Here is a 14121-nt window from a genome sequence, read left to right as displayed (position 1 = left end):
CTGGCAACTGAGAAAAACATCTATTCGCTCACTTGTCGGCATCTACTCGATCCCTGGCTGCAGTTTCTCATCCGTGTAGGCACCAGATCTCCGACAGATCTTCCTTCACCTGATCCAGCCTACAAACTCGCTGTGCTCCCCGACGCCTCGTGCCGAACTGGGGGTCGCTGACGAATACCTTCTTGGCGGGGCATGAGTCCGGCATCCTCATAACATGCCCCAGTCATCGTATCCTGCCAGTCTTTGCTACCGTCAGGATGTCCTGTTCTCTGTATAACTCTGGAAGCTCCGTGGTTCATCTTTCTCCTCTACACTCCATGTTGGAACAAACCGCCAAATATGGTCCGGAGGATGCGACGCTCAAACACGCCAAGAGCGTTTGCATCCTCCGCTCGGATGGTCCAAGATGGTCGTGGCCATATAGTACCACCGGGCGAATCAGTTTGCGATATATCTCACATTTCGTGCGGTCTCGAAGACTTCTGCATCTCAGCAGACGGTGAAGGCCGTAGTGGCGTCTCCGGATTTCGCTGCTGACATTGTTATCCGAAGTTACGACAGTTCCAAGATAGCAGAATCCCGAGGTTGTCGCCGTCGACTAACACGCTGCTTCCCACTCGGGCTCTGTCGCGATCACAGCCTCTGGCAAGCAGGAATTTCGTGTTCGTCGCATTGATCATCAATCCAATTCTTGCTGCTTCACGTATCAGTCGGGTGTACGCCTCACACACCTTCGCTGTTCTCTTGCCAACGATGTCAATGTCATTCGCGAAGCCAAGAAATTGAAGAGACCGGTAGAGAATCGTGCCACGGATGTCGTTGTCTAGCTCCGCGCTTTGTATGACACCTTCCAAGGCTATATTGAACAGTAGACAGGAGACTCCGTCTACTCTACTGAGGCCCCTTGCCTCAGACCTCTGTGAGGTTCGAACGATTCCAAACCCAGCTTGGCAGCTGCCGACCAAATCAAGGGGAGCAAGTCTGCAGAACAAGATCTGAAATTGATCGATAATACGAGCATTCCAGTCTGTCGCCCTTTTTGTAGACTGGTTGTTTGTCGCTCATGGCTCTTTTTAAATGTACTTCAATAGCGTTACAAAGTATACAACCTGGACTACTTGATGCAACACTTGTAATTTCTCTAACATGAAGTAAAAACATCTAGTAAAAACACGAAAGACATAAAAAGTAATCAAATGTTATTACGGTTGAAAACAACGCTGTAAAAATCTTATTTGGCTAGAGATTGTGTGAAAATAATAAGCCACAAGATAACCACAAGCGTTGTTTTACTTTACTAAATCTGCACAAGGCACTTTCGTTGTGCCTGGCGTAAAAGAAGAAAGAATTATCAAATGTACCAAACTGCTGGCTAATAATGGATTTAAATAGAAAAAAAGGATAGCGTTAATTTCGCGTCTCTGTTTCAGTTGCAAACAGGCGAAACGTGCATCGTGCAAGGAAGAGCTGACACGGAATATCCGGGTGCGTATTAAAGGAACGTCCATCCTATTCCCAGTGCCGGAAGTTTCCGATTTTTGGCGCTACACAATGGACAGCCGTACCGTACCGTTGTCCGGGATTGCAGGAAAATGTGACGACGTTGACGCTACCACCACCAGCACTACCGCCTTCGATGCGGAACGTAAAATGAATAAATGTGTATCAAATTGAATAGAGATAAAGTTCCGGGCAGCCGAGAACCTGACAACGGCACGGTTCGGTCGACTGGTGACGATCAATGGGTGGTGCTACCCGTTCCGGTCAGTCTTCTCGGGGCCCCGACCAGCACTGCCGGACCCGGGACCCTTTAGGGTCCGTACCGTGCGTTCGGTTCACAAGTTTTGAAGACGTATCGACGTGGAGATGGCAGCATCAGCGAATATCTTTTGCCGAGTGCTGGCGAGCGAGTAAAATGGATGGTCTCGTTCCGTAAAACGGGGCAATTCTAAAGGCGGTAGGTTCGTCTACGGATGGATGTAGGGTTAGCATAGAGGGGTGAGCTGCAGAATGGTTCACTTGACGATGACAACAACAACGACGAGGGCGACGAGGGCGACGATGGCGGTGTTGGTCGTTTTGCGGAAACTCGAGCTCTCTCGCTCCGGTTCTTCCCTTTACAGAATTCCCTTCCGAACGGCGCACCGAGAAAAGCCGAGGGTTGGTGTTGTTTTCTCCTTTATGAAGACGTATTGATGGATATTTTGTAGATTACAAACTCATTTAAGGTTTTTCAGGCAAGCCTCGTCTCCTAGAGGTTGGCTACGACTTGCTTACGCCGTCGGACGTTTGAGTACTTTGGCAGAAACTTTTCCCCCCTACGGGTCTCTCTCTCTCTCTCTCTCTATCTCTCTGTCCCAATACCTCGCGCCCCTGTCCATGCTGTTGTTGCTGACTTTTTCGGACAGTGATTGCTCACTCCTGTATCGGTTCACTACACCCTTAGGAAGTGGAAGAGACGTGGACCGAGTCAAAACCCGTACAAACAAAGTTGCTGACCAAAATGGTAACGACGATGAGGACGAGTATACCGTTCGCTTCCACCAGCCGGGACGGGAATCGAAGACACTGGCAACGCTTATGCGAACGCAGCAACGTACGACTGCTGTGTGCTAATGGATACGACGAATCAGATAATCGAAATGTGAAAAATCCCAAAAACTGCTAGGCAGTACTGCTGGCGATGGTCGAACATATTGGCGAATTTTTGAACGGGGAAGGAGCCGCATTAGGAGCGCTAACGCACGCAGGACGCAACTTTAAATTGATAACCACCACCATCACCACACTCGGGTGGGAAGCTGTGCGGAAGGGGAAGTCATCGGAGAGGCCCGTTGAGACGGGCCAGAGAGATGTTTGCGTTTCGATTGATTGACCATTCATAGGGCCATTCGGTTGTCGTTTGTGCTTGAACGAATCTTTGATGACTTCACCTTCGGTCGGTGCGTTGGGGGAATTTGGGAACGGTTTGTGGTGTCGTTATTGCTGACGTTCGATCTTCTGGGCATCAAGAATAGAGGCTTCTGTTTAATGTTTAATTTATAGCAAATAAGCCAGTTTGCAATTAAGAAGAATAAGAGTAAACATTCAAGCACGCTCGTAGCGAAGAAAGCTGTGGTACATTGAAAAAATATCCCTTTTTTGAATTCTGTAATGTAATGCGTCTTCAATTCTGACTGAAATTGATTAGGAACTTTAAGGGGAACGTTAAATTAGGATTAATTGCAACAAACTAGTGTATATGAGATGTTTATAAAATCGATTTGCTTTATGAAATAGTGTTTTGAAATATTTTTTTCAAATAATTATTATTTAAAAAATTCTACAAATCGACAGCGAGACTTTTTGACTTTCACACACACACACAAATACGAATACAAACACTCGAATGTTGTTTCCTGTGATCGATATCTAGGAAACAAATGGACAGATGTATTCCGTTCCCATCAAGTACGTGCTTCTTGTTGCAGAATTAAAGACTCTTTGTTTTGTGTCCTGCCTCCTTCGTGGTAAAAAAATCACAATCTTGCAACCGTTCCCTTGGTGGACTTCCAAGTTAAATCACAGTAGGCACGCGACTCGTCCAGCAATCCTAACTTGAGAGGCCCCACTTACAAACATACACACACACGGCAAAAACTCCCCAACAAGAAGAAGAAATAAAAATTAAATTAACAAACGGTACGGAAGCGTCCGAAGCGCCGTTGTTGCGAGGAATGTCACAACGGTTCCGTCCTCGTACACTGGTTTCTGGTAAAAGATGGTTCGGGCAACCCGCGTGGTGCTCATTAAATTATGCTCCCGTGAATTTAAGAGCGCCGAAGCCGATTTTCACCTACCCCCCGCTCGCCTAGTCGCATAAAAATTCTTCTTGGTGGCGCATGGCACAGAAATCGCAGGAAGCAACTGGTAAGACAAAAGGAAAACACATCCTCACACTCTCGCTGCTGCAAAATAAATGTCCAGTGTCCGTTGCTGGCCAGCAAAAAAAAAAAGGTCGTACACACCTAGGTAAGATTTAATTTCTCAAACAAACCTAGACAATGCGCCCGCTGCGCGCACCCTTAACGGTGGTGACCGGTGGCGTGCCGTGGCGCGTAAATAACACCGTTAACGGTCGGCGCATTCACCGCGGGAGGCGTTTTTAATAATGTCAGTTAATCAGATTAGAATGTGTCCTTTGTGTGTGTGTGTGTGCGCGCTAGAGCGCATATACAAAGGCCAAGATAGATATATTCCGAGTTCTCCCGGGGCATTGTCCCGATCGACCAACAACAAAAAAAAAGAGAAATATCCGGCGAACATCGTATTTTAAGTGTAATTTAAGTACTTCCCCCGAGCAGCTTTTGGAGATGGTTGTCGTTTACTTTTTTTTTTGGTGTTTCGCTCGTCCACTTTTCTTCTGCCTGGGACCAGGGACTTCCATCAGCGATTTCTCGTGCCAGATTGTGTCCAAGTGCCTGTTTGCACCGCATTCACCCTCTGTCGGCTGGCGATGGGGTAGGATTTTCTTTCGATTCGCCCGAACGCCTTCAAGAGTATTGTCCGCTTTTTTTTTTCTCTCTTCTCCACGTACAAACGTGTTGGTTTGTTGCGCTTGAAAATGCGCTTTTCTCGTTGCTCCAATTTTCTCGCCAAGGCAATCAAACTTAAGTTTTTCCACTGCCTTAAGGTATCTCTATCGGTGTGTGTGTGTGTCTGTGCGTGTATTTTTGTTTGATATTTATGTTAACCTCCCCCCCCCCCCCCTGTACAGACACATCCACAACCACGGTTTTTGTGGGAGGGGAGGGTAAAGATTTAAAAACAAAAACAAAGAAAAAGAAAACATCATCCCAATCGTCCTTCGCGACAAGTTAAGGAGGATTGAGGAGTTTAAATTGAATGAACCGTAACGGGACGATACCGATCGGGGGCACTTGCAGAGATGCCCGTTTGTCGTCCTTTTTTTTATTTTTCTAGTAGCAAGCTTTCCTCCATTTTATTCGCAATGGAAAAAAGAACTCTTGCTACAAAGGTATTAGGGCGGGGGCAGAGTAACAACTTTAGGACTTTAACTGGCATCCGAACAGCATCATTAAAATGATGATGAAAATGAGGAACACTGGCAGCGGCAAACGTGGTAAAAACAATAGGTAGGTGTGGTGGTACCGCTTCCACACTGTCATTATGGGCGCATGTTGGCGAGGACATTTTTTTGTTGTTGCTGTGTTATTCCGAAGATGCTCTTCGAAGCAGGTTGGAGGGCGTAGGGCAACCAATTGTTGAGTTAATTGTGCAAGTGCTGGGAACGGAGCAAAAGGCTCTTTACTGTTGGTGTAAAGGTTGATTGGCTTTCTTGTCGCTTGTGTTGAGCTGTACGGTAAGGAGACATCGTTTTTTTTTTGTTTTCGTTTTGTTTTGGAGAAAATCCTGAAGTCTTGACGATGGTGGACATCCGAAAAACAAGGCATCCGAAAAGAAAGGAAAACATACAGAACACAGTACGTATTTAGCATGATTAGATTCCAGTTTTAAGCGGGACCGAACCAAAGACACGCTTACACACCTCCTACAACGCCACTCTGGAGATATCTCAGGACTTCTTCCCCTCACCAAAAACTGTGCAATGCATCCTGTCACGCTCCTGTTGCGTCACAACCGTGCGGATGCGGTACGATGTTCGGCAATCTGCTTCACGGGCTCAAACATGTCGCCCGTGCTCCAAGGTTCATCCTGTACCTCCAGAAATAACAAGGCCCACCGCACGGCTTGCACCGTACTAGGTAAAAATTTGAATACATTATCTCCGTTTGTACCTTAACGGCCATCTGCTCCGGAGTTGATTTCGTGTGTTGGTGGTACGCGTCCAGCGACTACAGGTGGTACACTCAATCGTGCATTTAATATGATAATGAGACCGCTACTTTACGCCGGCGTTCGGGATGTTTTTTTTTCTGGATACTACACCGAAACCGGATCTGCATACGACACCGACTACGCATCGGTTTGGCTAAAGTCTTCACTTCCCATGCTCGGAATACACCCACACACATACATACACGGAGAAAAAAATAAATAATAATAATACACACCGCCCGCATAACGCGAATATCCCTGTTTCTTCAGGCAGTAGTAGATATGTCTTACTTGTGACTGGGAGGATGTTCCAGTATCTCTTCATCAAGGTTCTCCGTCAAGATTTGCGCCCACCCGTCTTGTTCCCGAAAACCACAACAGCTTGCCACGCGAGATGGATGGTTCGGTACTGCGGAGGGGAACCGCACCCGGACAGTAATTTGAATACCGACAGGAAGTGAAGCAACCCATAATTAACCATCTTGCCCACGGTAGGCCCACCGAGCAGAAGAAAACAGTCGGCAAGGAAAAGGCTACATAAATATTTATAAAAATCACATAAATTACTCACCATTTTTGTGTAGCTCTGTCCCCTGACCGCATCCTCTTCGTCCTGCTTCGCCACCCGGGCAAACCGTTTGGTCCACCTCGGAACCTGTTCAGGATTTTAAGGTTCGCCTCATCGTCGCACTACCACGGCCGAAAGGTAAAGCCTTAGATCCAGGGTTCCTTCTTGGCGCTGCTACATTTGCTGCCCGCCAAAATGGTTGATTTCGCATGGAAAACACGTAAATCCCGCGTGTCGGAGGCAAACCAACAATGAAAGAAGGAAGAAAAAAAAACCCCCCCTGGAAGCAACCTTAGAAAGCGATAGAAGGCGCAAAGGCCCGCTGGAGGGATAATTCTTCCACCGGAAAAAACCAAAGCATGCACACCGCAGAATCTGCCACCGTGTTTCGGGTGCAATTATTTGCCGCCACGCCGCGTACCAGCTCGCACACTTCGGCACCTGCCAAGGTTCCGCCAGGTCTAAGACACTGGTGAGCACCAAGCGGCCCCGAGGTGTGGCGGGGATTGGTTGTGTGCTATTTTGAATTCATACAGAAAATAAATCAAATTATACTCGCTGCTGCTCGGTTCGGCTTTGAGCTGGGGCTCGATTTTTGGTCTTCGTTCTGGCAGGTTCGCCCCGACCTGGCAGCACCCTTTCGGTGCAACCCTCGGGCACACTAGTCTTGCTGCGCGTATATAACCCTACGATCACCTTCGTTTACCCCTTTTTGCCCGTTATCGTTATCTGTTTGCAGCACGGCGAATGTGTTGTGCTGCAGGTAAGAAGGAGTTAAAACGTTGCCGGGAAAAACATAAATCATGACCGACTTTTGGGAAGAGCAACGTGTGTACCAGGTTCTCACTATAACTTCAGCCACCGAATAATTGAGGAAGGGGGGGGGGGGGGGAAGGGGGGAGTTCTTGCTCGATACTGTTCAGCTCTGTTCCCTGCTTTGTGGATGATTTATGTAGGCAGGTCAAAATCGAATTGTCACCTTAAAACCAAAGAAGATAGGCCGATCTAGCGAACGTTTGCCCTTCTTCTAAGCTGCTAGAGTATCCTCAAAGCTTGCTCAAGACGCATCCCTGGTTTTGGGAGAAGACGAAACAAAAAAAAAAACAAGAAGTAGAAATGCCTTCCCGATTAGTAGCAAGCTGTTTTGTCACACTCACCAGCATATTGAACACAGGCACTCACGCAGCTAGCAGCTAATTGAATTCTACCATTTGACAGCTTCCTATCGTACCGAATCTGAAGTGCTCTCATCCACACATCTGGGATTTACCAGTGTGTCCACAGCGCGCCCGTTGACCCATGTGTGTGTTTGTGTGTGTCTGTGTCCGGTGCAGAACTAATGGAAGGTTATATTTTATTCATTGACACACTTAAGCCTGCCATGCATCATCATGGCCCGGGAGGCCAAACGGAAGGCTTTTTTTGCAGTTTTGGGCAAATCTCGACTACCCACTGACGGGTTGTTTACCTTGCTTCTTCCACGTCTGACTACTGACAGGTGTATGTGAGTAGATTTTTAAAACGCTCACGCTTAAACCGGCCATGTTTGACTTTTATTGTTCTTAATTGGCAGCCTGCTACATCACGGGCTCATGTGCGGATGGCGTGTGTGATTGTAAAAAGCGAGAATCATCACCCTACAATAGGTTATGGAAAAACAAACAAACACAGACATAATGAGCTTGAAATAATAAGCACCACAATAGAGATAAATAAATAGTTGAACTGCTCATCGGTCGATTATGACATATTTAGTCATGAATAGTTGATAAATTGCAGCATTAGTTTTGTGAGTAGCAAGGCTTGAATTTGTGCTATAAAGCACATTGGAGGAGATCAAGACTTTTGCTTTTTGACTTAAAGTCCTCACTACGGGGAAACGATCCGGATCAAGAGTCTTGGAAGCAAAACAGACTCCAAAATAAATGGAAGATTGGTAGAAAGGAGTGTTCATGACGCCTACGTTGAATAGAGTTTATCCTTTCCTAGAGCCCGGTTTCGGAGAGTCCTCCTTTACCATATTTGGGGCTCTCTTCATGCCTGAGATTCCCATGACTTCACAACAGCAAACAGGAAGAATGTCTAAGAGTCTTATCGATAACACTTGGTTTGATAGTCGTCCCTCACAACGACGAAACGATACGAATGAAGACTCTTGGAGGCTAAAGTTTCTAAACTCAATGGAAGTTAGATGCAGTAAAGTGCTCATGAACATATCCTTTCGTAGTGTCCAGTTTCGGGGAGGCCTTCTTTAGCATGTTCGGAGCTCTCTAGGTGAGGTTCGCTATAATGTCAGTAGCAACAACACAGACTTTACGATGGAGGAACCTCATTAGTTCCAACAGTTATTATAGATGATTGGGAAGATGTAAACTCTGAGATTTCCTCCATGGCCCAAGCCTTGGAGATACTGTACAGGGCTTAAATACAACATCATAGAAATAAGGTCGAGTCCGGTGCTAGAGACGACAGCCATGAGATACCGAGAAGTCTTGTAAACCCATTTGATAGTCAGCCTGTCCTAGACTAGACTGTTAAGCCAAGACCCTTATAAAGATACTTTGTATGTACTTTGTACCATTATTTGCCCACAAGAATGTAGGCACGATAGAGCCTAGTTAACAGTGGTAACCTTCAAATTTTACACCCACATCAAGCATATAGCTGCAACTCAGATACTCATCAAACCGAGCCGGATCTAGCAAATCATCTAATTTATTTCCATCCTTAATGGTAGGCTGGTTTGTTGTTGCTGCTAGAATGCATTTTCTCCGGCAAAGGCAAACTTTCGCTACGAGTGTGCAATGGTATCGTGCTGCCTTGAAAAAATAAAACCTCCAGAAGGACCTAACTCCTCCTAACACTACAACTGATACGCGCCCGTGGCACGAGTACTCCTCGTGTAATAGTTGTGTCAGAACGAAGCAACCGGTTACGGAATTGCAGCAACTCACGCAATGTGTGTGTGCAAGTCTACTTCTCTACTACCTAGAGAGACAGAAAGATAGAGAACGAGCAAAAAAAAAGCACAGAAAACATCAGCTCCAGCACATCGGCTTGGAGGCATCCAGGATATCTGGAACCGTAGGCAAACTGCTACCGGCTACCATATTCCATATATCCATTCTTCCACTAGGAGCACGCTGAAAGTTAATCTAAAAATCATTACGAAAGCGTATGATACGCCTGATTGTTATGTGATTATCTGAAGGGGGTTACCATAGAAGTTGAGTACAGCGGCGGATGGGAGGCAAACAGCAGTAGTAGCAGCAGGGTCCACAAGAGCCTACCCCTGTTCGGTTCGTTCTTCTCCAATCAACATCACCGACGAAAGCTAGGCGTAATGGATGGATAATTACCCGAGGATGTGATTTAATCAAATTAGATTCTTACCAATATTTGCTTTTATTGTACCCGCGCCATTTTGTCTCGCTGGCAGTCGGTACCGGTCACTCCAATAAATGTCCTACCGACGGACCGGTCAAATGGGAGAGCCTCCCGCACAGCACAATATCAGCAACCCGGTAGGGTCGATTGCAATGTTTTAGTGAGATCATTTAGTTTTGCCATTGTTTTTGGCTTTCTCTGTTTGTTTATCGATAGCGAGGGCTCGGATGATCGGATTCTGGGAGAGATTTCGCCTATCACTTTACTGCCGGCTGATAATAATGACGGTAGCCATAAAAGCAGGCTCCTAGCGAGTGGGAAGTGAAAGCTATTAAATAGGGGAGGGGAGTTTTATTAGTGAGCCTAGGAGTGTCTGCACGCGACTCGCTGCCTAATGCTTTATTCGTTAGATCATACTTTTTTTATGACTGTTCTTAGGTTTGCAAAGTTATGATCGGTTTTCTAGTTTGGGATGTATGGGGTGAGCTCGAACAATGTACCCCATCTCTGCAACGTTTCTGATATCGATAGATGGATATCCACTTATTCACTATCTAATTGCATCGTTCATCTTTAACTGGCATCTTTCACGCATCGTGTAGAGTCATTTTAAAGCGAAGCTTTTAATTCCCATACGGGAACTCTCACCTGCGTACGCGGGTGAGACCATCCTTACTACCAGTAACCGCATCTGTGAGGATGGTTTTGATTTTGTGCCTCTCCATCAACACAAAGCCAGCAAAACGGCTCTGCCAAACCTCAGCCGCTTAGGGCAGTGGTCAGGCGGGCACTATGACGACTCGCACTACCACCGAGCCGAACGTCTGTGTCTGTGGCGAGGTCTCAACACGGTAGCTCCACAACACTCTGCCCAACGCACTGCAACACGAAAGTGTCACCATAGGTACGAAACCGGAAAATTACTTCCTCAGGCTGCTTGCTCACTTCATCGCCGACTCGCCAACAACTCGTCACTGTGTAATGGCGAGTAATGGGACCATTGCAGACATGTTCCGGATCCGAGCCGTTTTAAGAGCCATCTTTATAGTTGGTTTGTGTGAATGAAATTAAACGAATAACCAAAAACCCAGTCCCTCGCAAACTCCTTTTTTGGGCCCTAACAAGGTACGTCGGTGTGAGATGTAGTGTGTGTGTGTGTGTGCTTTTTTAGTTTGTTCCTTAGTCGCATGTAAGTTGATGTCTTGCTGGTATGAGATCTCGTTACTCCCTTTTTGTTTCTGGGAGGTTTTTTTGAGGTTAGGAAGCTGAAAAGAGCTGAACCCGAAAAAGTGTGGAATGATTTGTGTGTGTACTTGGGCGAGGTTTGGTTAGGGATGTTCCAACAACAAGGATTGTAGAGAGAAAGAGAATGTGTGTTACACGGCGGAGTCACAGTGATTTGATGCCGGACGCATCCAGTCGTGCACACTCACCGCACAGAAGCGTAACCGTGTGGCTAGGTGATTGTGTGAAGGAACCGTTTAGTGTTGATGAAGGATGGGTGTGTTGTGAGTGTGACGGCTCCTTGTTGCCATTTTTAATGTTCATATAAAATATCACCGTAGTGTTATGAAGGTAGTGCGTGTAGTTGAAAGGATTGAAAGGAGAGGAAATTGATATAAGGTACCATCAGCAGTAGATATGTGACAGACAGAAACACCAGTTAACGATTTTAATGAAGTATATAAATTGTTTTTAGGGAATTCTGGGTATCAAAATCTCTTAAAACTCACAATTGATGTTGCCTTTCCTTCCTTGAAAAGGACCTTTTACAACACAAATGAAATGCCATACATATACATCTCTCTCTTTTTCTCGCTGCCCTTGAGATTCGAACCCGGAGTCGTACGGAAACTTACTTTTCGTTCGCGCGCTCTTACCACTTACACTATCGACATGTCTACCCAACCACTCCACTAACATCCAATAAAAGCTTTCAACGCATAACCTTACAACGTAAATGAAGGCAGCTGCGACTTACAAAAAAAGACAAAAACCACTTACTAATCACTAACATTGCTGCGCACCATATCGATCGCTCCATTGTCGATAGTGATTACCTGTGATAATTAAAATTATTTCCACAATTTTCCGCTCAACTGAACCATTTCGGGTGTTTTTGGCGATTTATAATGATTTCGCGCTCGTAGCGCGGTAAACTCGACCACAATCATGAGCGTGCAGAAAAGATATTGCAGCCGGGAAAAGTTGGACGCTCTTCTGCACGGTTTCGTGCTAGTTATTTCGCTGGCAGGGCGTACAATTTCTTCGTTTGTTTTGGGGGGCGGCCAGCAGTTGTTGGAAAATAATTTAAAAAACAGCCACGAATTGTTGCTTCCCTGCTACTGCTTGCAAAGCAGCGAACCAGTGTGAGAAGCACCAAATAATACATTGAAGAAATTACAAAAAAAAGGCAGGCAGAAAAGAATATGGTGATTGTTTTTGTAGCCGGGTGAGCCTGCTTGTAGTAGAAACAATTCGCTTGAAGGTTGTTTGTCGAGAACTTCCCACAAACCAGACCAACCAACCAACCGGGACCGGGATGCTTTCGCGGTTCGAAACGGTCAATTGCCTATTGCCAACACCGAAGCACCGCGGTAGACGAGAGCGTGCAATACTAGCCTTTTATATATTTCATAATTTTTATCGTTTCACTATGCTTTTTTCCCAACTTTGTTTTCCTTCGAGTCATGCAGAAACTTTTGGTATTTACACAATTTGCTGCCCAATCGTAACTGTGCTGGCCACGAAAAAAAAGGAAGAAAAATGAAGGCTTGGGGAAGCTTTTGTTTTGTTTTTACCGTTGGGTTCATTTTCCAGCAAAACCCCGAAAAAAAAACTGAATAAAGGGTGGAATTATCGCGTATTCAATTCAATTACTGCTCAGCTCAGTGAGTTTTCGATGGATTTGTTTATTCGAACATCATAATTATGAATCTTTGGAGGGGGGGGGGGGGGGGGGGGGGCTTGAGCTCGTCCGCTCCATGGCCTTGGAGTTGGAGGGATGGGAGAGTTCTTGCGAGCATAATGCGAAATGTCGAAAAGCATCGAGATGCGGTTCGGAACGTCACAGGGGCGAGAAGTTTTGTTTCCCTGCTAGCCGGCATGGGCACGCTATTGTGGTGATTGAACGTCAAGGAAACAATACTCGACAGAATGCTGCTTGTGCTGCAGGTAAGGCGCAACCGAGAGCAGTGGGAATTGAATAATGAACTGGTGAGGGTTTTTGCACAAAACCAATAGCACTGTTTCAACCAGATATCTAGAAATAGTCCTTCAAATTGTAAGCAAAGCAGCTAGAAATGATTTGAAATATGTATTAGTTGTAGAGTATTGTAGAGACTTCGTAATACATCAGCAAACAGCTTATAACACGAGAGGAGGAGATTTAGAACTTTTGAAGAACACTTAGAAAAATGAGCATCACGCAGAAGCATCACCATGCCCCAATCAGGCGGTTTGTGGCGTCTACGGGTATGCCGAACACCTTCCGGAATTCTTCAAATGGCTGCCGAATTGTTGTAAACGGCTGTGTCGACGTGGATTAGACACATTCCTTCCAAACACAACTCCCATACACCAAAGCCCCGACACTGCAAATTGCTACCGTCTGCCGTACCCACGCAAATCGTCACACCGTTGGGAGATGGGAACCATTATGCCACGATTATGGTCTCACCTGTGTGGAAATATTTGCTCCAGGCGTATCTTTTGTGGTGAGAGTCTGCTGTAATTCTAGCTTTAAAGTCCTAGACACTATACTAGGGTGTGCCAAGTTGAAGGACTTTATTTTGAGTCGCAACTGTAGGAAGTTCCACGTGTGTTGGAGATAGTTTGGTAAATTTAGGGAAGCTTCTTGTCTGATACATTTGTATTATTTTTTGCGGCATTTGTTTCTGGCGGCTTGGTGGTGGAGCGAAAACGGCGCCGGTCTTTAGACGAGAGGACCGAGGCTCAAATCCCATCCGGACTATCCAACTGCTTGCTATCAATTCGTCCACGGTAAGCTATTCGTTAGCGGTCATGACCTTTAGAAGGTCGGCCAAGCGAAGCCAAGTTTAAGCAAAAGTTCCAAAATGTGCCTAGTAATTGCCTACATTTAGGCGTTTGTTATGTTAGTCCAAATACTTAATTTTTGGGATGTGTCTTGAGCAGCTATAGCTAATAAGTTTCTATGAGTATTTTTAGTATCCTTCTTTAGAAGTGGTTAGGTATAACACATCCATAGATTGCGGAGCTCACCAACAAAATCTAGCTTTAAACCACTTTATTCAAAACTAGCAGCGTGAAAAAATCTTGTTTACTATGCACCTTGCATCTGATTTCGG

At 45.7% G+C, this 14121-nt stretch overlaps 1 protein-coding gene across 1 annotated transcript in view; it reads left to right on the top strand.

Annotated features, from left to right (window-relative positions):
• Positions 1-14121, top strand: part of LOC126562225 (serine-rich adhesin for platelets) — a 233243-nt gene that overhangs the window by 133583 nt on the left and 85539 nt on the right. The window lies entirely within an intron of this gene.

The sequence above is a fragment of the Anopheles maculipalpis genome, chromosome X (genome assembly GCF_943734695.1).
Source record: "Anopheles maculipalpis chromosome X, idAnoMacuDA_375_x, whole genome shotgun sequence".
Taxonomy (NCBI): Eukaryota; Metazoa; Arthropoda; class Insecta; order Diptera; family Culicidae; genus Anopheles; species Anopheles maculipalpis.
This window is presented reverse-complemented; position numbering and strand designations above follow the sequence as displayed.